This window comes from Lissotriton vulgaris, chromosome 1_1, assembly GCF_964263255.1.
Source record: "Lissotriton vulgaris chromosome 1_1, aLisVul1.2, whole genome shotgun sequence".
Taxonomy (NCBI): domain Eukaryota; kingdom Metazoa; phylum Chordata; class Amphibia; order Caudata; family Salamandridae; genus Lissotriton; species Lissotriton vulgaris.
The window spans coordinates 1,053,780,275-1,053,807,979 of NC_141685.1; the positions used below are offsets into that span (position 1 = coordinate 1,053,780,275).

At 47.2% G+C, this 27,705-nt stretch overlaps 1 protein-coding gene and 1 pseudogene across 1 annotated transcript in view; both read left to right on the forward strand.

Annotated features, from left to right (window-relative positions):
• The window catches only part of LOC147748524 (E3 ubiquitin-protein ligase TRIM39-like), a 718,477-nt gene that overhangs the window by 527,168 nt on the left and 163,604 nt on the right, over window positions 1–27,705 (forward strand). The gene's annotated exons all lie outside the window — the stretch shown is intronic.
• On the forward strand, window positions 5,409–6,467 carry LOC147748525 (uncharacterized; annotated as a pseudogene).

The following is a 27,705-nucleotide window of genomic DNA, read 5'->3' on the forward strand; positions in this document are numbered from 1 at the left end:
CATGGAGAGAGCATCAAAGAGGTTTGGACTACCAATTACAAGGGACGAGTCTGAATGTTTCCTGTATGACTTCAAAGAACAGTACAAAAGATCAGTCAAATCCATTCCCATAATTGAGCATGTGTGGGATGAAGGGATAAAAATCATGCAAAATCCAGCCACTGTTATCCCAGTTTTTCCTAGGCTGGAAAAGAAATACAAGGCTCCAGAGGGCAGTCCAGCTTGTCTTCTTGGTCAGCCGAAGCCTGATTCGGTGATCTCCCAGGCTGCTCAAAGCAAACCCAAAAACCATCAACGCCTTTGACTACGCCTCCGGACAAGGATGGTAGGCGCCTGGATACCGTGGGAAAGAGGCTTTCTTCCATGGCCAGCTTGCTTGTTCGAGCAGCAAATGCTCTCACCATTCTAGGCAGATACGATCGCCAGATGTGGTGTGACATGGAGCCATTTGTGGAACAACTGCCAGACTCCGCGAAGGATGAGGCTAGGAGAGTCCTTATGGAGGGAGAAAAATCTTCCTCCGAAGTCATCGACTGTGCGATGGATATTGCATCCACGGCTTTTCGTGCCTTAGCAGGGTCAGCAGTACTACGTCGTTAGGGCTGGCTGAGAGCCACCTGGTTTCGTCAGGAGGTCCAAAATAAGATCCTGGACCTTCCATTTGATGGGGAGATGCTTTTTGGTAAGTATGTTGTTGATGCCCTGCAAAGTATAAAGAAAGAAACGGACACGACAAAGTCATTGGGATCTCTGAACTATCGTAAGGTCCCATTTAGAGGTGGCAGAGGCTTCTCTTCTTTTAGAGGAAACACCCAGCAGAGATATTCATCATAGTCTTCGCAGTCTTACAAGACTCAATATTCAAATCAATGGCAGGGACAATCGGCGTTTAACTCTCGCCAGCCTCAGCGAGGGCATCAGAACCGCCAAGGATGTGACACTGCCAAGTGGCAATAGCGGCCTCCTGGCTCTACCTACTGTTCCTTCCCCCCCCAGTAACATCAGTGGGGGGCAGGATATCCTTTTGTCTGAACAGCTGGAAGTGTATAACATCGGACCAGTGGGTCCTGAATATTGTTCAGAGTGACCATACGTTGGAATTCCAAGATCTTCCTGCAACAAGAGCTCCGGGCGCCACCCGCACAAAACATCTGAGAATTCTCCATCTCGAAGCCCACCAATTGTTAATCAAGGGGGCAATAGAACCGGTACCTCTCTCTCAGAGGGGCAGAGGTTTTTATTCCAGGTTCTTCCTGGTTCGGAAGACAGCAGAGACTTGGCGTCCCATACTAGACCTACGAGAGCTCAACACTTCTCATCAAACTCTCTTTCAGGATGGTCACTCTCCAAGATATTCTTCCTCTTTTGAACCCAGGCGATTTTTTGGCGTCTCTGGATTTAGAAGATGCGTATTTCCACATACCAATACACCCAGCTCACAGACAATATCTACGCTTTACAGTGGGCAAGAGCCATTTCCAACTCAAGGTGCTTCCGTTTGGCCTTCGGTCTGCACCACGGGTCTTCACCAAAGTGTTAGCACCAGTAGCAGCATTCCAACGAAAAAAATCCGTGGAAGTTTTCCCTTACTTGTATGACTGGCTCGTCAAGGCTCCATCTTTCAAGGAAACTTCTCAAGCCGTTGCATCCAGTTCTTCAATCACCTGGGCCTTCAGCTAAACAAACACAAGTCAGTTCTGCAGCCCTCAAGATCCACAAGGTTCCTTGGGGCCATTCTGGACGCGACTCAATGCACAGCTCGTCCTTCGGAGGAACGTCAACAAAAGTTGATTGTCTTGGCTCGCTAGGTGCTCAACAAGAAATGCCTTTCAGTCCGACAATACAAGTCCCTGCTCGGGTCGATGTCATCCTGCATACCATTAATACCGCATTGCAGGTTGTGAATGCGTCCTCTGCAAGAAGAGCTAGACAAGCAATGGTGCCAGGCAGAGGGATCATTCAACGACAAGGTGTTTGTGACGCCACAAATGAGTACAGCATGCGAGTGGTGGCTAGTAAAAGACAATATCGCGGAAGGTCCGACATTCAGGATTTCACCATCCCCCCTGATTATGACTACAGATGTCTCTTTGGAAGGCTGGGGAGCAGTGCTCCGAGAGCTTCAAGTCAGCGGACACTGGAGTCTAGACCAGCGCCAGTGCCATATACATTTTTTGGAGCGAACAGCCATTCGGTTGGCTTTGCAGGCTTTCCTTCCCAGAGTTCAAAATCAAACAGTGGTGGTCCGGACGGACAATAAGACGGCCATGCACTACATCAACAAGCAAGCAAACTCTGTCCAAGGAGGCTCAGAGAATCTGGGATTATGCGATTCTGCACAGGATCAATTTGAAGGTCGAACACCTGGCAGGTTCTCTCAATGTCACGGCGGATGCCCTGAGTCGCCAGACAGAGGCGAATCACGAATGGGAATTGAATCAGTCCATTCTGGAGAGTGTGTTCTCTGTCTGGGGGACACCGACCATCGACCTCTTTGCCTCTCCGGTGAACGCCAAATGCCGGTTCTACGCAAGCAAAGTTCACCATCGGGGATCTCTGGGGAACGATCTTTCGATTGCCTGGTATGGCGCGTTCTTTTACGCTTTTCCGCCAATTCCCCTCATCCCAAGAGTACTCAGGAAGATGAAGGCGGAAGCTTGCAAGATGATTCTCATTGCACCGGCGTGGCCCCGGCAAGTCTGGTACACAGAACTCCTTCTACTCTCCCAGGATCATCCAATTCGCTTGAGACCAATTCCATCCCTATTTTTGAGGAATCGGGGGCAGGTGTTCCATCCGGATCCGAAATCGCTGAACTTGACAGCTTGGCTCCTGAACACACTTCCGTCATCTGAATCTCACCAAGGAGTGTAGAGAAGTGTTATCCCAGGCTCGGGCACCAAGCACTAATAAAACTTACAAGGCGAAATGGAAGAGGTCAAAGACAAGGTCTCCATCCTTACAAATCTCTGCCGCATCAACTTTTGCCATATATACTATCATTGGCTAAGTCTGGTTTGACGCATTAGTCTGTGAAGGTACATCTTGCAGCCATATCGAGGTTTTAGCGCAGTTCTTCAGGTCCGTCCTTATGGTCCTCTAGGATTGTTAAAAAATTCTTGAAGGGCTTGTTTCGGATGTATCCTCCTGTTCGCCCTCGTCCGCCAGTTTGGCAGCTCAATCTTGTCCTGGCTCAACTCATGAAAGCTCCGTTTGAGCCGGTGCACAAGGCGGACTTGAAATTCCTGTCTTGGAAACTTTCCCTCCTCTTAGCTCTAACATCAGCGAGAAGAGTTAGTGAGCTTCAAGCCCTATCCATAGTGCATCCATTCCTTCAATTCAAAAAGGATGTGCTTATTCTTCGCACCAATCCGACATTTATTCCAAAGGTGCCGTCTGAGTTCCACTTAAATGAACCTTTGATTTTAAGGGTCTTTCTTTCCGCGCCATTCTACGCCTGCGTAACGCACATTACATTCTTTGGACGTTCAAAGATGCTTGAAATTCTACTTAGAACGCACACGACCCTTTTGAAAATCATCCCAATTGTTTGTGCCCTACAGCGCACCACGGAAGGGGTTTCTTTTGGCAAAGAGTGGCATTTCCCGCTGGATCTCAAGTGCGATTCAATTCTGCCATCAGGAGGCGGGCAAGCCACTGGACAGAAAGGTCCGTGCACATTCCACAAGGTCTGTGACATCGTCTGTGGCTCTTTTCTCTGGAGTCGCCATTAAGGACATATGCAGGGCAGCAACGTGGAGCAGTACTCATACCTTCACGAAACACTACTGCCTGGAATCTGCAGGACGAGAGCTGTTGGTCAGGCAGTTCTGCAGAATCTTTTTCATTGAGAGGTGAGCTTTCCTTACAGTCCCTCCTTCCTGGTGAGCATATTTTGTTTCTTGTTTTTGCTATGCTGTAAGTATTGCTATGTGGTTATGTGATACCATGTATTTACAAAATGTGTCTTGGTAATTTACTGCTAGCTACTCTGATACAAAGCATGGGAATCTATGAAAGTTCCAATACTGGGGCAAGAAAACAAGTTACTTACCTGTAACTTTGGTTCCCCAGTATTGGTAACTTTCATAGATTCCCATGCGCCCACCCTCCTCCCCTGGGAAAGCTCTGTCTTTTTACAGAGTTGTGGCGGTTTGCACAACGGCTACGAAAATCTGAGGCTCTGAGCTCTCTCCGGAAGGTTCTATGGGGGTGAGGCTGCTCTGATTGGTCCTGGCAAAAGTTTGGTCTCTTTTACACAAAGAGTGATAGGATACAAAATGAGATGAGGCCTAGGCCTATGTTTCTCTTTTGTTTCTATGGTTGTGATACTACCGAGGCTCCCATTCCGACGACGGGGAATGATACAAAGCATGGAAATCTATGAAAGTTACCAATACTGGGGAACCAAAGTTACAGGTAAGTAACTTGTTTTCTTTCTGGTCGTTCCTAAGCAGCTTCAAAACGTAGTAGTGTGCAGGAGTTGCCCTCTCCATTCATTAAGAAGAAGAAATTGTCTTTCTTTGGCCCCTGCTGTGTCTTCACCTCTTCCTACTACTTCCACGCCCATGAGACCTGGCTCTCAGGTGTCTGCTGCGTCTTCTTCTCATGTTCCTGTGAGAAAACATGTTTCATCGTCGACGGAAGCGTCGACGGTCGTACAGACTACTAAATCTGCCGTCTCTGGCTCGTCGATGACGACCGTGACGATGACATCTGCTTCAGGATCGTCGACGGCTGTTTCGTCTACGTCATCGTCGTCGACGAAGGTAACCCTCAGTTTCAAGACTGTGCCATCTGTCATTTCGATGGCTTCGTCGTCGACGAAGAAAACTCCACCGTCGACGACCAAATCATCGTCGACTAAGAGTGCAAAGAAATCAGCTTTGTCGACTGCCTCGTTGACGACCGCTCCGTCAACGACCGCTCCGTCGACGAAGAAGTCATCTTCGTCTCCGTCGACGAAAATTCCGTCGAAGGCGCCATTGCCATCGATGACGATACCGTCGACAACTGATTCTTCCAGTTTGGTTCAATCAACTCCATCGTCGTTGTCGGCTCCGTCGACTACTTTCTCTGCGTTTGCCTCTCTGCCTTTGCTGCCACTGTCGTCCACTGGATCAGCAACTGTCGACCCACTTCACCAGTGCCGCAAGGTGCCTATTGACCAGATTTCAATCACCAGTGATCCACAGCCTCCTTCGCCCTTGTTTGCCACGGACTCGGACCAGGATTCAGAGGAAGATGTACACAAGTCTTTTAGAGCGGCACGTAGTCCATCGTATTTAGTCATCAAGTGCCAGGATTATAGTAATGATGATGAGGACCAATATTTCCAACAGGAGGAAACGCCTGTTCAAGTTCCTACTGCAACTTTGCCTGTGTCGCTCATTTCTAATCTCCAGCATATGTTGGACGACTATAATAGGCGTTACCTGCCGTCTCCACAGGTACCTGCAGTTCCTTCTGTCCTGACGTCTGTTGCAGTACCTGCTTCGGCTCCTCTGTCGCCTCTGCCAACTTCTGCTCCTCAAATACAAACTTCAGTTCGGATACACACAACTGTGTATGCCGACGACTAGGATGTAATTCCTCCAGACCGCGAAGATGGGGAGGTTCGAGATGATGATGATGAGGATATGGCGGAGTGGGATGACTATCAAGTTCAGACACCCTCCCCCTAACCGGTAACGCCAGGAGGTTCTCCTCCTGTGGACATTACAAGTTTCCATCAGCTGATGGATAAGGCGGCTCAACGTTTCAAGTTACCAAGAGTCCAGGGGGAAGAGGATTGTTTCCTCTATGATTTTAAGAACCAACTGTTCAAACAAGTCCATACTGTTCCAATTATTGACTTTATCTGGTCTGAAGGGGTGAAATTGATGCAGACCCCAAATTCACTGCTGGCTCAGATGCCCCGATTGGAAAAGAAATATAAGGCGCCTGCCGGCTCTCCAGCGTGCCTCATTTGACAGCTGAAACCGGATTCAGTGGTTACGCAGGCAGCTCAGCACCATTCTCGAAACCCTGCGTCTGCTGTTAATGCCCCACCAGATCGCGAAGGTAGTCGCCTGGACGCTATAGGCCGTAGGTTTTCCACAATGGCCTCCACCACAGTGAGAGCGGCCAATGCTTTGGCCATTTTGGGGCGTTACGACCACCAGATGTGGGCAGACATGACTGCTTTTGTGGCTTTGGTTCCAGATGCTTCCAAGGCGGAAGCCTTACAACTTCTCCAAGAAGGGAAGAGAACATCGGAGGAGATTGACTGTGCCATGGATATTGCCTGTACTGGTTTCCGGCAGCTCGCTGGATCGGTTGTTATACGAAGGCAAGGCTGGTTGCCTTCCACATCCTTTCGCCAAGAGGTACAGGCGAAAATCCTAGATATGCCGTATGACGGCAAGTCACTCTTTGGAGCACATGTTGATGAGGTATTGCAATGTATCAAAAAAGACACTGACTGATTCTTTCGTTGGATGCCAAAATGGCATTCGGCATGGTGGAATGGGAGTATTTATTCGCAGTCTTGTCCCATATGGGCTTTGGCCCTAAATACATAGCCTGGATCCGCCTCTTATATGCCAACCCGGTCGCTCACGTCACCGCTAACGGCCACATCTCCCACACATTTCCATTGGCGAGGGGAACCCGTCAGGGTTGTCCCCTATCCACCTTGCTCTTTGCCTTGGTTTTGGAGCCACTGGCTACGTTGATAAGGTCAACACCGTTATTGAAAGGGATTAGTTGGGAAGAGGGGTGGGAAGACAGAGTGTCGCTCTATGCTGACGATATGCTAATATACCTAACAGATCCGTACAGAGGCATCCCAGCACTCCTTACGCGCTGTGACACCCACGGGAAAACATCAAGATATACTCTGAATTGGGCGAAATCGGTAATCGGTAATATACGTTTTGAAGGGGCCACAGCCCGCACTGGCAGCTGACTGTTAGTATCAGGCTCCTTCAAGTCCAGGGAAGGCATAGCTTGGCAGTTCGGGCTGGACTTTTCCCATGAGGCACAGGGTCAGACTGATTTGCATATGGCCATGTCTGAACTGGGGTGGTGTGGAGTGCAAAAAAACGATGGATTTAGGCCCAGATCTCTGTACTGGGGTGAATGTATGACATTGTTATGCATTCTGTCCATCAACTGTGGTTTTTGCCTTTATAAAATGATGGCGCTCCCGAGATTCCTATACGCCTTGGAAAACACCCCATATCCAGTCGCGCCGTGGTATTTCCAGCAGGTCACCACGTTGGTTTCTAACTTATTGTGGAGTAACCGACAGGCACGCATTGCCCATATCAAACTTAACAGGAGTTTGTATGAGGGGGGAATCGCACTGCCAAATCTACAGATGTATTACTGGGCGGCGCAACTCAAAATCGTGAACCAGTGGATTCATATGCCAAGGGAGGACCCAGCCTACAGGACCGATAGGGCACAGTTGGGAGCCGACAGCATGCTGTCAGTACTTCATGATAAACACCAGGCCACAAAGCTGATAGGTCCCATGAGGCACACGGCTACGTTATGGCACACGGCGCAGGCGAAACTGGGCTGGAAGGGGAAGATCACTAAACTCACCCCTCTCTGGGATACGAAGGCGCTAGGGCGATTGCGGCAGAGTAAGGGGTGTGCACAGTGGGACAGCATTGGCATTTCTACGGTGGGAGATCTGTGGGATAAAGGTACGGTGATTCCATTCACCCTACTTCAACAACAATATGACCTAGGACCAAAACAAACTTACCGATATGTACAAATCAGACACGCATTATTGCAGGCTATACCGGCAGACACTGACCTCCCGGAGTCCTCACCATTGGAGGACAGATTGCTCACTGATTATATGCAACATGGTGCAACTTCACTTACCTATCGAACGCTGCTCAATGACCTCACAGACCCTGCACTGAAATTACGAGAGAAGTGGGCGAAGGAACTTGGCGATATTGATGACTCAGAATGGAATGAGGCGTTGGCGTCCCCGAGGGAGGTGGGTATCTCTGCTAAATTCAGACTGGTGCAACTTAAAATCCTGCACCGTATATATTATACTAGACCATTGCTCCACAAACTAAATAGAGCACCGCACCCATATTGTCTTTGTGGCTGCGGCGAAGAGGGTACACTACTCCATACACTCTGGGACTGCCGACTCATAGCTGACTACTGGCGTCAAGTAATACGCACTGTCTCACAAATTCTCAAAGTCTCCCTGGTACTGGAACCACGCAAATGTATATTGAATATATGGGAACCGTCCGATTTATCCAGGTACAATCACATATGGGGCGCACTAGCTATAATGGTAGCAAAACGAGATATTGCTAAAAAATGGGGTGCATCAGAACAAATTATCAAAAAGCAGGAAGGTCTCCTTATAAATCCAATTTGGGACAAGGAGCAATGAATGGAAATGAAAAAGGTCCCTATCCTACCTAGACTTGGAAAAAGTACACAGTTTGAATTCATAAACCCATTAAAATCATAACCACATACCTAATAAATCACAGCAATAGGCAAAAGACATCAAAACAATTTAAAATAATATTTGGACAATTGTACAGTGTATTCAATATAAAGATAATACATTCACAGTGCCAATAAAAACAGTTAAAAATTGTGTCAATTCACATAAAAATTAGGTATCTTTCCGACTCTTTGAGGTCACCTTCTTATCAATATATATTAAACAGGTGCCCCAGAGATGCCCATAAGCAGAGGTACAAGAGGAGCAGGGAGGCCGTTATACTAAAAGAAGAGCCTGACAATTGATTAAATCGGTTTTTGGAAATAGGAGTTCGAAGGTTACCGCTCCTTTTAATAAAGCATCGACAGTGAAAGTATCAAAGCATCCAGCCACGCGCTGTGTTCCTGGGCTAGTCCCATACCTCTGGGGCGCCTGTTTAATATCTACCATAAAACGGTGGCTCCCTTGACCTGAAGAGAATATGCACATACTCCAAGGACGGTGCAGTATTTAGACGTGCCTAACTATCCAGTGGACATGCACCTATTGATAAGAAGGTGACCTCAAAGAGTCGGAAAGATACCTCAAATTGAATACTGAGGTTTCTATACCTTTCCATTGATAGAACTTTATCCTGATGAAGGTGCTATCACAAAACCGAAACGCTGCGTCGACAACTCTGTATTTTTAAACAATTTTTATGTGAATTGACACAATTTTTAACTGTTTTTATTGGCACTATGAATGTATTATCTTTATATTGAATAAATTGTACAATTGCCCAAATACTATTTTAAATTGTTTTGATGTCTTTTGCCTATTGCTATGATTTATTAGGTATGTGGTCATGATTTTAATGTGCATCAGAACTACCCACAGTGTCGCAATAGAGCAAAAACATGGATATGCTGATGTTGACAGAGCGGGCGGTGTATGTGCTTAGGGCGTGCCCCCGTAAATGGAACAAAGTATGGTCTGCCTGGAATGCATACAGGGGGGACTTGTGTGATCCATTGCCAGAAGAGGATAGCATTAGCTCTGATGAGGAGGAGGAGGGGGACTAAAACTAGAATAGAAGGGTTTATGTTCTCAATAGGAAACATTGTGATATACCACTACACACAACACCCCACAGCTCAGTCTCCGAAAACATGAATATCTATACTGTGTGTCACCATGGACGTAGTGATGACCAATGTGAAAGTTTGATATCTTGAACTCAGCTGTAAGTTGTTTAGTAACAAAAAATAAATAAATAAAAAAATTAAAAAAACTTTAAACCTATGACTCATCCGACATGTGACCTGGTCGCTAACAAGTACGCTCAATAATATTACGCCGCCGGGCCCCAGGGTTGTCGGCTAAAGGGCCGTGTTTTAATCTGCAAGTATTGATGTGCACCTACAGATGCCACGGCTGGCCCCCGGGGTTGTAGGCCCTCTGCTGTATTTTTGTTTCCGAAGAGTGTACAATAAAGGTCTTTAAAAAGATTTTTTTTAAAAAGACACTGACACTGCTCGCTCTTTAGGAACCTTGCAATTTCGGAAACAACCCTTTCGTGGTGCACGCGGACGTGGCACCTCTTCTACTTTTCGAGGAGGAAGCAATCAATATCGCTCCTACAACCAAGGCAACCAACGCTACTCCAATAACCAGCAACAGTCCTCCTGTCAGCAGTCTTCTAAGACCTATAGGGGGAAATCTTCTGACAGAGGATCTGCTCCCAAGAGACAATGACTTGCCTTTACCCCAAAGAGTTGGAGGCCAAATCTCCCTGTTCTGTTCTTAATGGTCCTCCATCACTTCGGACCTTTGGGTTTTGGACATTGTAGAGAAGGTTGTAGAGAAGGGCCATGCTTTAGAATTCATCAAACTTCCTCCTCCCACTCCATCTTCCGGCCCACCACCAGCCCACATCAAGGAACTCTTCCATCAAGTTCGCCTTATGATACAGAAGGGTGCCGTCAAAGTGGTGCCAAAGTCTCAAAGGGGGAAGGGATTTTATTCCTGTTTTTTACTTATCAAGAAGAATGGGGATTGGCGGCCGATATTGGACTTGCGAGCACTCAACAAGTATCTCAAGTGCCAATCCTTCCGCATGCGAAAGCTGATGGAGATCTTGCGCTTACTCTCAATGGGAGATTTCATGGCAACTATCGACCTCCAAGACGCCTACTTCCATGTCCCTATATAACCGCGACATCGGAAGTACTTACGATTCCGCATGGGACGGAGGGATTTCCAGTTCAAAGTACTGCCTTTCGGCCTACGCTCCGCCCATCGCGTCTTTACAAAGGTGTTCGCTCCTGTAGTAGCTTATCTGCGTCTTCAGGGTGTACAAATATTTCCATACCTGGACGACTGTCTCCTAAAGTCACAATCTCGCACGCAGCTGCTTCAGGATACACGCCTTTGTCAGGAGGTATTTCGCGCCCTCAGACTTTCTATCAACACCAAAAAGTCCCAATTACATCCAGCTCCCTGCAAGAATTTTCTTGGGGCCACATTGAATACAACTCTTGCAAAAGCATTTGTGTCTCAGGAGCGTCAACAAAAGATTCTTCAATTGGTCTCTTCTACGGACAAAACAGTCCTTTTCAGTCCGACTAGTAAAGTCATTCCTAGGGATGGCATCATCGTGCATCGCACTGATCCCAAATTGCAGACTACGGACACGCCCCATTCAAGAAGAATTGGATGGACAGTGGCATCAAGTCACCGGTTCCTTCCACGACACAGTCTGTGTCACCGTCCGCATGAGGACGGCTCTCAAATGGTGGGTGCAGCCATCCAATGTTTCAGCAGGGACTTCGTTCCTTTCCACCACTCCGGACTTTACTCTAACGACTGACGCCTCGTTGGAAGGATGGGGTGCACATCTTCAAGGCCTGTCCATAAAGGGCAAGTGGACTCCGCCTCAGAGAGCTTGGCACATCAACAGGCTGGGGATGATGGCCATTTTTCTAGCGCTCCAGTCATTCCATCCATTGATTCAAGGGGAGTCAGTCCTTATTCAGACGGACAACACAACCAGGATGCATTATATAAACAAGCAGGGCGGAACAAAATCTCCAATATTGTCTCAACTGGCGCAGTCGATCTGGGACTGGGCTCTAAGTCACCACATCACTCTCACCGCAGTTCATCTTCCAGGTGTCTCTAACATCCTAGCGGATTCCCTCAGCAGGTCCACGTCATCCACCCACGAGTGGGAGTTACATCAACCAACACTCGAGCCGATCTTTCGGCGATGGGGTCGTCCGTCGCTGGATCTCTTTGCCACACCAGAGAACCGGAAATGCCCTTCTTACGCAAGCTGGCATCCCCACCGAGGATCACAGGGCAATGCCCTTTTGATGAACTGGTGCAATCTGTTTGCTTACGCTTTTCCTCCAATCCCTCTGGTGCCTCGAGTATTGTGGAAGATGCAGAGACAGCCTTGCCACATTCTTCTGATCGCTCCCAGGTGGCCTCGACAGGCATGGATTTCAGAGCTACTTCTTCTATCCCAGTGCGAACCCATCCTTCTTCATCCTGGGATGGACCTCCTCACGATGGACAAGGGTCAGATTTGCCATCCGGACACCTCTTCTCTGAATTTGTCAGCCTGGAACCTGAGCACCTTGAATTTGCCCATTTAATCATCCCACCAGACTGTAGAGACATTCTCGCTCAGGCCAGAGCTCCGTCCACTGTAAAAACCTACAAGCTTAAATGGAAAAGATTCTGCCATTGGTGTGCAGCTGCTGGTGTTCATCCCATTTGTTCAACGCCTGTGCAGCTCCTCCCGTTCTTTTTACAACTTGCTCAGTCTAGACTTTCTCATTCAACTTTGAAAGTTTTTCTGGCGGCAATTTCCCGCTTCCGCCAGGATGGCTCCACCTCACTCTGTTCTTCCAGGATAATGTGTCAATTTTTCAAAGGGTTGTTCCGCAAATTTCCACCAATTCGGCGCCCTCCTCCTTCTTGGCGCCTTAACATCGTGTTAGCACAACTAATGAAGGCACCATTCGAACCTATACGCAAGGCTGACTTGAAGTTTCTCACTTGGAAGGTTGCTCTTCTCCTTGCGCTGACATCATCACGTCGCGTAAGTGATATTCATGCTTTCACTATAAATCCTCCTTTTCTTCAATTTCAGCCGGACTGCGTAGTGCTTCGCACTAATCCCACCTTCCTGCCTAAGGTGCCTTCGGATTTCCACATCAACAAACCTGTTTTCTTAAAGACTTTCTTTGCTAACCCACAGTCTCCAGCGGAGCAGCGCTTGCACTCCTTGGACATTAAAAGGTGCCTAAAGTTCTACATCAGCAGACCGGCCCCTTTTCGCAAATCTGATCAACTATTCATAGTTTATGGACGCTTCCACAAAGGGCGTCCAGTTACCAAACCTACTGTTGCTTGTTGGGTTTCCTCGGCCATTGCTTTCTGCCATCAAAAGGCAGGCAAGCCTCTCGGTCTTCAGTGAGGGCCCATTCCACCAGGGCGATGTCTTCTTCAACTGCCTTGTTCGCTGGTGTACCGCTGCATCAGATCTGCAGAGCAGCCACGTGGTCCAGCAGGCAAACGTTTACGAAACACTACTGACTGGGTGCCATCAATGAAGCGGATACTGCAGTAGGACAGGCTGTGCTTTGCAATCTTTTTCAATAAGGTGAGCCTCTGTCTTCCCTCCTCCATTATGGTTTACCATTTTACTGTTATGACTTGAATGACTATGTATAGATATATATTTTGGTCTTATTAGTCTGTTCATGTGTATTATGACTATGGAAGCCTTTTCCGGCTATTACTGCTTTCTATTCTATATTCAAGCATGTGAATCTATGAAAGACACCCTAATACTGGAGAAGAACAATTGTTACTTGCCTGTAAACAGGTGGTTCCCCAGTATTGGTGTCTTTCATAGATTCACATGCGACCCACCTTCCTTCCCTCAGAGGCTCTCTCCTCCTCATAGACTCTATGGTCACTCTTGTGCTACGAAAATCTGAGGTACTGCGCTCTGAGAAGGTTCTGGAGGGCTGCTGGCGCCTGATTGGCTACAGTTTGGACCAACATAATGACAGGAATAGACTACATGTGTTTTTTCTCTCTCCATGTATTCCTATGTAGAATTATGTCTAGGCATTTACTGCCTCTTTTATAATGTGTATTTCATTTTTATGATTTTACATATACATATGAGTATGTTATTGCTATTTTATTTACCGTGGGACTCCCACTCCAACGACTGGGAATATTCAAGCATGTAAATCTATGAAAGACACCAATACTGGAGAACCACCTGTGTACAGGTAAGTAACAATTGTTCAGCCCTTTAAAGTTGCAAGTATGCGCGCTCTCAGGGCAATCAAACCTCGTTCAAAAATGTTCTGCAGAGATGTTTATGTACACCAAATAAACATCTCTGCAGAACATCATTTTTAAACGAGGTTTGATTGCCCTAAGAGCGTGCATACTTGCAACTTTAAAGGGATTCATATTAGCCAGTATGCTCTGCCGGCTGCACACCACTTTCCGTGAGATATATAAAACGTACTATGTGAGGTCATAAGCATTGCATTGCGGGCTGTAATATAGTTAGCTTGGGTAACTATAACTGCTGAATTTCTATGGTTTTGTACGATTGAAATCTGAGCCTAACCAGAACGTCCCTGTAACCTTTGTTCTTTTTCCAGTGAATTTCTATTTCCCTTCAACTCGGACGTCCAAAATCCAAGGCTCCAGGACACTTTGTGAAACACACTGCCATGGACGCATTGCAAAGATGACTGGTTCCATGGCGAAGCCCCACCTCATGTACACTCAGCTTAATCTTTTCTGCTCTGTTTAGCGAGACGACTACCTTGGCTACTATATTATGCCCCTGTCACTATTCCGGGACTCCTTGCTCTTGTTTTCTGTTGATTTGGTGTTGTAGGAAAAAGGGTTTTCAGGTGCACAGGGACATCTGTGTTTAGTTTTTCCACATTGGCGAACACACTTAGTTTATGCCTCAACAGTATTTCTGGTTCTTGAAGTATGGGGTGGGTGGTGAGGAGGGGGTTCTGGACAAACCAAGGCACTTCTTTGCAATTTCCACTGAACCACTCAGGATCCTTGCTTTTTTTTATGCGTTCTCAAAATACAAACTGGGACTATTCCATTTTTCACCAGCTCAAACTGGGACGATGCTGAAGGCTGCCAGACGCATGACAGCCAATGTAAAAATGCTCTGCAAGACCCATCTAATAGGTAGCAGATGTGCCTTTTGGCATGTCAGGGGTTCTCTCAGGCCTTCCTGTAGACTTCTCCAGCAAGACTGTTTTATATTCATAGTCCTCTACCATTTAGGGTTACCCAAACTTGGCATGACAACTTTGGTAGCTATGTGGCAGTGACTGGTCTGCTGCATTAAGAACCTCTCTCCCTTTCCTTGGTATATATGCTCCTCCTCTCTTCTGATTTGACTGTATCAAAGTCCTTGGTGCTCTGATAGCTCGCCTTCCCTCGGGGCAGCGGATCTTAGGGGGGAGATCTCAATAGAATGGCATACTGGTAGGTATACAGATCCAGTGACCCAACAGCCTATACACTGAATGTACCGCCACTTGCAAAGTTTCTCGACACTCAGATTTTCTAATCTATGCGGAAGCTTGCATCCTTTGGAGAGGGGCTATACCTTCTACTCAGGAGCCCATAGGGTATTCTGCCGCTTTCAATGTTTCGTTGTGTCGCATGCAGAGACCTTCAGGTTGGCTGATGTCCGCATTATGGCGTGGGGTATTTCTCGCCTGTGAAGGTTGTTCTCAGCTGGACACTGAGGTTATTACAATTAAGCTGGGTCGCAGTGATTGGTGGTTGTTGACTGACCCCTCAAGACTACACATACTCATTGCCATTAGCCACTGCCTTGCTGTAAGCTTAAACTTGGTAGACTCTCCGCAAATACTCTGGGAGGTGCTTAAAGCCACCTTACAGGGGGAACTAATTTGCTATCAAATGGGCAGGTGCCGTGAGCAGCAGAATGAGGTGGTGACTCTCAATGCTAGATTTTTAGAGCTGGAAAAGCTACTTGTTCAGTCAATCCCCTCTGCTGTCCTTCAGGGCTCCCTACACACTCAGGAGGTCCAGACGCAGATTGAGTGAGGAAAAGCTTGAAAAATGTGGCTAGATGAACAGAGCTGCATCTACCAGTGAGGAGACAAATCCAGCAAGACCTTTTATCTGTTGTGTATGGCTGCAGTTTGGCGATAGCCCATTGCCTTCATAATCACTGATGACTCCCAGGTGTGCGGCAAACAGAACATAGTTTAATTTTATGTGACTCTGTACCCTGATGCCTTCACGTCGGGTACTTTCGACCTGACAGATTTAATTAATGCATAGATATGAATCACGCACTCCGTGGGTTACTCCATCATTGGTGGGATATTAAAACAGGAATTTGGGGGTTGGTTGACGTGCAAAAAGGTATCGTCCCCTGATCCTGGATGTGTGTGAACGTGAACTTTTGCGCTGTCCCACATGGAAGCGTCCCTTTGGTACACTGCCATATTCCAAATGGAAATCAAAGTTTGATAATTCAATCAAAGTTCAACGTATGGCTTGAATGTAATTTTATTCTTCAAAGTACATTTTTTTTTTTAGAGGTTACGTTTATTCACACCAATGCATTTCGGGCGTGAACCCGCCCTTCATCTGGGGTATGTTCCTAAAAAGAATCAAACAAGGCAAAAATTAAACGACTGAGGTGTGGACTAATAGAACAAGCCATGTTATGTTAATGGCTTGAAATCAAAAGTAGGTTGCGTCGGCGTGATCAAGGTGGGGGCAAATCGTAGAAAACAAACATGCTTAACTTGATGTGAAAAACTAAAGGTGATGTCCATGGCCGCATGGTGTGAAGTGCAGCTGGAACGTCAGACCATAGGAGATGTTAAATAACAAGTGTAATGTTTGTGATGCATGCCAGTCTCATAACCGTCAACACACGAATGCTGGTGCTAAACTGCATTCAATGTATGCCTGTAACACTAATAGTCGACATTCAGGTGTAAGTTGTGCCAAAACACCAGATGGCGAGGGATCGGTAATACGTGCCTGGGCCTTAATAGACAGTAGTATACTGTACCCGAGATACTCTTTACCAAATTCCACAGTGCGCGGTGAAACTGAAATACCTTGGCAAACAGCGTGAACCATGTGTACTTGCAAGTGATGAGTGACCTGTAATACGTGCCTTAATAATCGGTAGCGAGTGTGCCACGCTACTACTAATAAAATTCTGCTGTGTGCGATGAAACTAAAATACCTTGTCAATCGGCGTAAACCATGTGTACGCTTCTCCTGTTGGAAACCGCCCTTGGTGTGTATGGATGAGAGATTGGAGATGGATCTAGAAAGAAGTCTTCGTACGTTCAGAGTCCATGGTGGCCGCCATCTTATAATGTATATCTATGAAATGTCTTAGCAATCAAGTTGTTCGCTTCCTCTCCCATTGGAAATAGTTTAGAAAGAAGACTGTGCGTTCAGCGACAACAGTGACCGCCACCTAATGGTGTATATCTACAGGTAGCAAAGTGTTTCTGGTGCCAAAAGTCAACGACCATTATGAGCCTAAAGAAGCTTTTTACAACATCATAAATGCAGCGAATAAAGAACATTTTTAAATCGGAGATGAGGGAAGGAAAGGAAAAGAAACAGGAAAAAAGGCGGGAAATAGAAAACAGAAAATGAAGCAAATGCGACAAAGAAAAGAGAAGTAGAGGGGAGTAAGATGAGACCAAGTGGACTAGATCGAGACTTATAGGAAACAGCTATACCCAATACGGTTATTGAGGCCATGGGACATCAGAGTGTTTATCCGTTTTATCCAAAAAGTCTCTTGTTTTATGAGAAATTTTCAATTGTCTCTTCCTTCCTTTAAATCCACCTTTTCCAAGATCAGAAAACTTAGTTGACTGATGCTCTGAGATAGAAAATGTACCACCAGAACAGATTTGGTGTTCCTATTCCGGATGTTACCCATGTGTTCATTTGGTCTTGTTTTGACTTTTCTTTCTGTTTTACCTATGTAGGCTAATCCACATGAGCACTTAAGTAGGTACACTACGTTTTTTTAATCTCACATGTCTGTGGTAAATAATTTGATTTGCTATCCCTTGATTGGATGGTTGATGTTACCTTTAATGATGTTGCAATTACTGCAAATAATGCACAGAACTGTGCCTTTATGAACTGTGATGTCTGTGTGTTCTCCTTTGGCTTTTAATAATTCATTGAGGTTCTTACTTCTTTCATAAGCAAATAGTGGTCTGAGAATATTCCATTAAAATCTAACTCCATCTGTAGCATTGGCCAATATTTAAGGGTGATGTTCTTCAGTCCAGAACTTTCAGTTGAAAATTTAGATACCTGGACCATTCTGTTTGATTTGGTCTTTTTCTGTGCGGTCAGTCGTTGCATGCGGGATACAGTTGATGCTCTAGTTGTGGCCGCGGTAAGTACATTGGTGGGGTATCATCTGTCTTTGAAATGGTCTGTCATGTTGGTCATGTTGGATGTGAGCTGATCCAGATCAGACACGATTCTCTTGACTCAGCAATTGTGAGTATGGCAAATTAACTATAAGTGTGTTCTGATGAAAGCTGTTGAAATGCAATAGATTATTGCAATTGGTTTCTTTTCTGTATAGGGTGGACTCAAGTTGATAGTTAATGTAGACCATCACATCCAGAAAGTTGATCATCCGGTTTTTGATATCGTAGGTGAAAGCGATGCAAACGTTTATTTGATTTAGACTTTTAATGGCCGATGTTAACTCCTCTTCAGTACTTTGCCGAAAGACAAAAATGTCATCTATGTATCTCAAAAATGTGACCAAATGTTTTTTCCATGCTTCATTGTTCAAAACAGTATCCAATTCGAACTTATGCATGAACAGGTTGCAAAAAGAACTTCTCCTTGTATAAAAAACAACTATGATAAAAAGTGAGTGGAAGCAACTCCAAAAGATAAAATCTTTAATTCTTGCTTCATATTCGATTTAAGTAAGAAACATTCTACTGCTTCAATGCCTAAATCATGTAGGATTGAAGTATATAGAGACTTCACGTCTATAGTACATAGAAATACTACTTTGTTCCAGTTGATTTCAAGATTTCTGATTTTCAGCAGGAATTCAGTTGTCTTTGATTGTAGGTTGTCATGCTCTGCACAAATTCCTAGAGTTGTAGGTTCTAGGTAATTTCCAACTGGTTCATGTAATAAACCAAATGTAGATACATTGTGCCTCATTGGTGGTTTCCATAGATCTTTGTGGATTTTAGGTACCGTAATGCAGGACTTCTGGGGAACCCCTGTATCAAATACCTTTGATCTGTTTCTGTGATTGTGTCATAGGCTACCGCTTTGTCCATCAGCTCCTTGAGTTCACTTCTGAATTCTTCAGATTGATTGTTCCCCAGTTCTATGTATGTTGTTGTATCTTCCACATGTTCATCAACTTTGTAAATGTAGTAGGATGCATCCATTAATACGAAGGCCCCCACCTTTATCTGCTTTACAACATTTAATCTCTGGATTGTTTGCCAACTGTTGTATGATGCTTCTTTCTTTTATAGTCAAGTTCAATCGTCTAGTTCTCTTAGTTCTAAAGAGATGTTGGAAGTCGTTTTTATGAAAATTTCGAAGGCATCCAATATCTTATGGCTAACAGGCTCTATGTAGGTACTCTTGGCTTTCAAGCCCTTCAGGGTGTCCTCTGTCCTAGGTTGTTGTCGGGGAAAATATATTAGAAAAAATGTCTTAATCTGAGTGCATGAACTTAAATACACTAACCTCCGCCTCTAGTACGTTGGAGGTGTGGGTGGGCACAAACAAAGTTCCCTTTTGTAAGATTTTCGGTTCCAATGGACTTGAATTATATGAAGAAATATTGATGACCAAATTCTTCTGACTTGCGTCCTCTGACTCCTGGTTATTCTCTTTGATGCGGGTGGATCATTAATTGCATCCCCCCTTGCCCCTCCTGGTTCGTTGTTTCATAAGTGGCCTGTTCCTAAAAAAGGAACAGTGATTGTGCTTAGTGTAACTGGTGTTGGCGAGGTCCCAGCCTGTGAGGTGTTTCTCTGGCTTTGACAGTCGTTCGGGTCAACTTGTTCATTTATTCTCTTGTTCATCTGAGTGACTACCTGCTGATGAGGTTTCGGTATCTGATGCTTTGTTCTGGGGTTTGTTTCGACTCCTCCTTGCGTAGCCCAGTTGTATACTTCACCTAGTATATAGTCTATGGGTCCCTTCGAAATTTCCTCACTTTTCAGTCATTCATTCCGAGTGTGCCGGGGCAATTGTTCATTGATATCCAGTAAGATCTTAGACCATTCGTCTGCACTTAACTTGGAAGACAACTCGCTTTTCAAATGGTTGATTTTACTGCCCAATTCTTCCAATATCTTTGATAGTTCTATGATCAATAAAATTAAGTCAAGAGAACATTTGTTCAGAATTCCATACCATCTGTCTATAAACATGGATTCATTCTTACATAACAATGGTTTCAAGGGGATCCGGAGTCCCCTAGGAATACACTGATGGTTCTCATGAATGTACTAGCGTGTAACCGCTGGCTTCTCTCCATTTTGGTTAAATATAGCAATTGTTTGATATTACTCTGGACTGAACCTGAGCTGGTGGTAGTTGTTTCAATTTCACAGATGAGTGAATAAATTCTCTGTGCTTCATTTTCCGCAAACATGAAGGTGTCTGCTCTATTATCTGTTAAGTTAGAGATCTCTTCATAAGACATGTTCACGTCGGGTGCTGTGTATCCTTGTCAGACAGGAATTATGAAATGAACAGATATGGATCACGCACTCCGTGGGTTACTCCTTCTTTGGTGGGATATTAGAACAGGAATTTGGGGTTGGATGGCGTGCAGAAATGTATCGTCCTCTGATCCTGGATGTGTGTGAATGTGAAAACTGTTGCGCTTTCCCACAAGGAAGCGTCCTTTTGGTGCACTGCCGGATTCCAAATGGAATTCAAAGTTTCATCATCATTCAATCAAAATTCAACTTATGGCTTTAGTGTAATTGTATTCTTCAAAGTACATTTTTTCTTTCGCGGTTACAGTTCTTCACATCACATGTGCGAAAAATAACCCATGTACATCAATGGTAGACATCAAACAAGGTAAACGATATACCAATGCATTTCGGGCAAGACCCTGCCCTTCATCAGAGGGTGTATACCTAAAAAGAATCAAACAAAGCAAAAATGAAACGACTGATTGAAGTGTGGACTAACCACTACCCCAGACTTAATTAAAGACCTCCCAACTTGCTCACTAACCCCGGCAGACAGGGAGTTTCTTGTGGGAGAGTTCATCGTGGAGAAGCTTGGAGTGGCTCTTGGAAAATTACAGCCAGGCAATACCCTGGGACCCAATGAGGTTCCTACAGAATTATTTAAGGCGTTCAAGTCACAGCATTTGGTGCCCCTGTGGACGGTCTTCATTGAGACCACTCGGGGAGGGGCACTTCCCTAGATGTTTGCGCTGCAGAACTAGTGGTCATACCAGAGCTGGGGCTCAATCTGGGCCGCTGCGCTTCTTACCACCATATCGCTAGTCTGTGTTGAAACTAAAATCTAGGCACAGTCCCTCGTCAGTCACCTAACACTGTTATCCAGACCCAGGTCCACCTGGAACAATCCAGGTTGAGGTACCACAGTGCCACCCATCACAATATTAGGTGGGTTTACAGTGCCATTGTGCTGGCTGACATATTACTAGGAACACATGCACTTCTCCTTGCAGATTTCCACAAGGACTTTGAGTTGTGGGATAGGAATACCTGTGTACCTTACTAGCTTAGTGAGACTCCGGCCCTAAATTTATCTGGTGTGTCTGTATGATGTATACAGACCATTTGGCATGGGTGAAGATGGGACGCTCTGTATCGGACCTCTTCCCTGTGCAGCGAGGCACACATCAGGGCTGTCTTTGTGGTGGTGATAGAGCCCCTGGTGCAGATCTTCGAATGGACATCAGAGAGCATAGGTGACGATATTCGCTGATGTCCTGATTTTCCTTGCTGAGCCTAAGACTCGGGGCCTCAGGCCCTTCAGATATTTAGAATTTTGGGGGATTTTTTGGGGATTACTATCAGCAAGGCCAAATACTCCCTCTTCCCCATCGGATGTCCTACTTTGACACTCCTTTGGGCAGTTGACATTCAGATCCAACGGGAAGGCTTTAAATACCTTTGGGTCTAGATTACGCTGGATTTCCAGGAAGCCTGGGACAAATCTTCAAGCTGAAATTGCTGCACAGAGACTTGAGTTTCTGGGCAGCACTCCCATTGTCTTTTCTGGGTCACTCATCCATTTACAAGATGGTAACACTGTCATGCCTATTGTATCCACTCAAGAACTTTCTTTACCTCAGCCCCAATCCTTTTTCACGCAACTTGAGGCCTTGCTTCAGGGCTTCTTATGGGGCAGTCGCAGCATCCCAACCCTCCCACCCGGATCTGTGGTTAATTCACCTTACACTTTAGGCTGGTTGCAGGAGGCGTGGAAATGGAACTTGGGTCCGCCACAAAGGATGACTGGCGGGAGGCGCGCCTCGTCCCTAGGCAAATCACGATTGCCTCTCAGTATAGGACCATTAATTTGAAATAGCTACAACCGAGCCTACTACACCAGGAAACAGCTTTGAAAGATGGGAGTGTTTGTCACGGCAGACTGCCTACGGTGTAACAATCATAAGGCAGGCTTCCTCCATAAAACTTGGTCCTGTGGGGGACTGGCCCATTGATTGCCTTGGGAGGTGCTGGGCTGGACGATCCCATGGGACCCAAAGGTCGCTCTCCTACACATATCCCTGGACTTAAATATTAAGATATCAACTGGCCCTACTATGGCTGGGCTTCATTGTGGCTAAAAGAGATATAGCCAATAAGGAAAATTGGAATTGTGAATTTAATACGTTTTAGAGTGAAAATGGCACTAAAAAATGTTACACAACAACCATGCTCATTTTGTTTTGCTTGACCAGTATCTAGGAATCAGTTAAGGGTTTAATGGCTTGGTGTCATATTAGATATTAAAATGCTCTTTTTTTCAAAATTGGATTGCGATTTTACTTATGTTTTGACTTTTACTGTTTTAGTGCTGCATACATTCTTTAAACTTTTCATCTAAGTTAAGGCTGTCCAGGGGGCGTGGCTAGCCGAGCAGCGAGATGGCCGCTCTCTGAGTGAGCTCCGCCGGCTACTTTTATTAATCCTTACCTGATCCTGTTCCTGGTGACTGCAGTCCCCCATTCCTTCGGGGTTCTGCTCCTGAGACCCGGTTGTTCCTCCAGCCCGAGTTTTGGACGCGGGGGCGGCTGCCCTCGGAGACGGGACCATCCTCCGTTCTCGCCGGCCGGCGAGCGGCTCCTGTCCCCAACCGGAAGTGCCTGCTACTGGGCGCCGCGGAACACGGTGGGCCGAGGCTGCATAGGCCCCAGCAGATCGGGGTCATTTTGGGGAGGAGAAATACCGCGCCGCTGCCAGGGGCGCTGCCGGAGGAGTATTGACGCTGCTCTCCCGCTGAGGCTGACGGTAGCTCCATCTGGCGCGCGGCCGCGGGAAGATAGCGGAGACCGGAGCGGCTGTACAGGTGCAGTTGCGCAGAAGTGGCAGGGATCCTGCGGCCGCCGAAGACGGCGCGGACACGAGTGGCGCCCGGTGGAGGACAGAGTGGCCGCGCCTGCACCATCCTCATCATTGCAGTGCGAGAGCGGAGGTGAGCGGGTGCTGCCGCGGAGCTGGGGGTTTCACATGGTGACACGTACTGGTGGATAGCTGCGCATGGCCCCCCCCCGCTGCTCTGAGACACGGCAGCACTAAACACCGCACGCTTGATGCGCCTACTTGCCGCACTGATCCCCTGGAACTCCTGAGCTGCTCCTCCTCGGGTGTTTGGGTGGTCCTAGAGAACGCTGCCAGCGCCCGCCATTTTGGACCGCGTGGAGGCCCTGAATACGCGCATGAGAGCCTGTAGCGGTTTCCATTTCTTGCTGAGTCTACATAGGCACGTCTAGAGTGCACTGGCACCACCTGGGCGACCGCGCTCACACAGGACACTTGCTCGCTGGGACGCAGTGGAGTGCTGCCCCACTGTGGGACCGGTGAATTACTCTGTTCGCGAAGATGGGGAAAAATGAAGCCAAGCAACCAAAGCTGAGCTTTGATAATAGAAAAACGCCAAAGACCACGCCGGTGGAGTCGGATGGAGGCGCAACGTCATCGCAAGGAGGTGCCCAGGACATAGATTTTGGAGCCCTCATCATGGAAGTGAGAACCAGCTTGAAAAGCATAGACGCCAAGCTTGATAATATGGCGGCGCAACTCGAAACCGTGAAAACGAAAGTGGACACTCACGAGAAAAGGCTGGACTGTCTCGAGAATAGACAAACTGAGTGTTGTGAATTCCAACAACAGGCCAAGAAACACATCACAACGCTGGAGCGGGAAATTGACAGCTTGCGCGCCAAGTCGGACGATTTGGAAGCACGTTCCAGGAGATCCAACGTTCGCATTACAGGCATTCCAGAGACCACAAACACCGGGAAGATGGAATCGTATGTATCAGACCTACTCCATGAACTGTTCGATCCGGATCTGTCCCCGGTTTTCACGGTGGAGAGGGCGCACAGATCCCTTGGAAAAAAGCCCCCAGTGGGCGCCCCACCGCGCCCAATCCTGGCTAAACTACTCAACTACCAGGACAGAGACGTCGTGCTACGCCTGGCGAGAGAGAAAGGTACAATCACGCATCAGGGAAACCACATTTCCTTTTACCCGGATTTCACCCCTCTGGTGCAAGCGGCACGAAAGGAATTCCTACCGGCGAAGAAGATCCTACTGCAAGCTGGAGTGCCCTACTCACTCCTATACCCGGCGAAATTGAAGGTTCAACACGAAAACACCTCTCACTTCTTCACTGACGCCAAATCAGCCCTCAAGTTTGCCAAACACATATGTGCTGGAGCCAGGAGAAAATCGCCACGGCTGGAGGACGCCTCGGAGCAACTCAGTGACAATGACTGAAACCTGTGCAACGCTCATCCGGCACGGTAACCGAACTGCCTGTTACACTGGGGCTGGGAGGCCTGGAACAATCTTTCGTAAAGGTATGCTCCTGCTGGACTGCCTCCTTTTGGGTAAGTCACTGGGCCGCCTTTATACTACCTTTTGCTGCTAACTCCGTGCCTCTGCTGGGACATTGGTAGACTTTGTCACTGGCGGATTACTGGATGGGGGTCGCTGTCAGATCCCAGGGACACGGAAATTTGACTGTAGCCACCCCGTGTATGCGGGGGTGTTGGCCGAGCGCACCACGCCTCATGGGGTGCCTCCCTTTGTTGTTGATGTTGGGGTACTTCCACGCATTGCGTGAGGACTTTTGGGGTATATCACGACCTAATTGGGGGGTTGCTGAGGGTGGGGGGTTGATGGGAGTTATTCCTGAGTTGCGAGTTCCTGTTTGTATTTGGTGCAATGTACTACTACAATTGTCTATGTGTTCGCGTGCTAAGTCTGCAATTATGGCGTCTGGATGCCTGAGGGGCCTTATGGGGCGGGGAGGTGGGGTGGGGGCTGGTTACGGTTGTGTACTTTAATGGGAGGTATCAAACTCTGGACTTGGAACATTAGGGGCCTGGGGGACTACAAGAAAGCCCGCTTACTGCATGGAATGTTGTCTAGGCACAATGTAGATGTATGCTTCCTTCAAGAAACTCATCTGAATGTCGCCCCCTCAGCTCGACTGAAAAATTCCAGATGGGCGCATGTTTATTCTTCCATCTATTCGAATTATGCGAGGGGTGTCGCCATACTCATTCGTAGGGGGTTGGATTGGCGGGAGTACTCCCAGGTGCGGGATGAGGAGGGTAGGTATGTTCTGCTGCATGGGTCATTACAGGGGCGACGGATTGTCCTAGCTGCTATCTATGGCCCCAATGTGGACGATCCGGATTTTTTCAGAAATGTTTGGGCGAAAATTGTGTTACTGGACTGTCAGTCGGTAGTGTTGGGAGGGGACTTTAATACTGTGTTGAATGATGACATGGATCGCAGTGGCGTAAGCAGGCCGCAACACAATAGAACGCGCCAGGCGATATCTGATATCATGAATGAAGGTCTGCTGTCTGATGTATGGCGTGCTAGACACCCGGGAGCGAATGTGGGAACCTGTTACACCTGCCATAAGGCTGCATGGTCGCGGCTGGACTTCTGGTTGGTGTCTCCCGAAGTCGCGACATGGGTTTCAAAGGTTGATATCATGGCTAGATCTTTGTCCGACCATGCCCCATGCATGTTGGAACTACACCCCCCGGGAACTCCACATAGGGCATTCCAGTGGCGCCTCCCTCCACACGTGCTCACAGACCCTGTGTTCGTAGAAGAGATAAGAGAAGACATTAACAATTACTTTGCTGAGAATGCGGGATCTGCCACATCTGAGGCCGTTGTGTGGGATGCATTTAAGACTGTCATCAGAGGTCAATGTATAGCGCGCAAGGCAGGGGTGCTGCGTACCATCAGGGATGAGCTGGCTAAAATTGAGAGGGAGCTGCAGGCCCTAGATGTTGCGTTTAGTGCTAACCCGTCGTTAGAGACTGCAGGCGCTCTAAAGGCCAAACTGCTGACCTTTAACGAGGAGGCGGAGCGGGAGGTGAAGTTTCTAGGGAAACAGGCAGAAGCGCGCAGGTATGGGGAGGGTGATAGGCCAAGCAGGACCCTTGCCAGACTGATAAATCCCCGCACATCATCACATTTCATACACACTATTCATGATGCCACCGGACGCCTTGTGGTGGGACAGGAGGCAGTGTTAGACGCCTTCGCAGACTTCTATGCTACCCTGTACACCTCACGACAACCCACTCCGCCGGCATCGCTGCGAGACTTTCTTGACTCCATAGCACTTGTATGGTTCAACAACAACCACAGGCAATACATGGACCTCACTGTCACAGTACAAGACATAGCCCAGGTGATTAAGAGTATGCCGGCCAATAAGGCGCCTGGCCCTGATGGCCTGACCACCTCCTTCTATAAAACATATGTTACTGAACTGGCGCCGAGACTTCATTCTGTATTTGTCGAGGCTCTCGAATTGAATTCCCTCCCTGACTCCATGCGAGAGGCTCTCATTATCACACTACTCAAGCCGGATAAGGATGAACAGCAGCTGGACTCCTATAGGCCCCTGTCCCTTATAAACGTTGATGCTAAAATATACGCAAAGGTCATCGCGGATAGGTTACAGCCGATGTTGCCTATGATAGCGCTCCCAGATCAATCAGGCTTCATTCCTGGACGCGCGACGTCACACAATCTCAGAACGATCTTTTCGGTCCTTCACTATTTACACCCGTCAGTACAGGCAGCAGTGGTGTTTCTGGACGCCACCAAAGCCTTCGATTCATTAGAATGGCCCTACCTCTTCAGTGTATTAAGGCGGATGGGTTTCAGTCAGAACTTCATGACCCTGATAAAGCTTCTTTATAAGGAACCAAGGGCCCGGGTGTGCGTCAATGGTCTCGTCTCCGAGCCATTCAGTATTACACGAGGCACTAGGCAAGGCTGTCCCCTATCGCCGCTCCTTTTCGCGATTGCGATGGAGCCGCTGGCGGCCAGAGTCAGACAACACCATACCGCCAGGGGCATCGGATTTAGTGCTAGAAGCTTACTAATCTCGCTATATGCGGACGATGTAACCCTGTACGTCCTGAATCCTAAAGAGAACCTGAGCCCGCTACTCCGGGAATTTGTACGATTTGAGGGATTAGCGGGGATATCCATTAACTGGGCGAAGTCAGTGGCCTTCCCCCTGACGGAGAGCACTGAACGCCCTGCTCCTGACTACCCCCTCAGATGGGAAACTGAAACTGTCAAATATTTGGGCATCTGGATCAGCAGGGATGTGCAGGAGTTGTGGCAGATGAACTTCGGTAGAGCGGTGGATTGGTTGGAGGGGAGGGTTGAGATCTGGAATAAACTACCGCTTTCCCTGGTAGCAAGAATTGCGTTGGCTAAAATGGTGGTCCTCCCCAAATTCTTATATTTGTTTGTAAATGTGCCACTGCCTATGACAGCTTGCTTCCACGCCCGGGTCCGCTCACTGCTACTTAAACTGGTGTGGGCTGGAGGACAGGCTAGAATCTCCTGGGACCTGCTCAC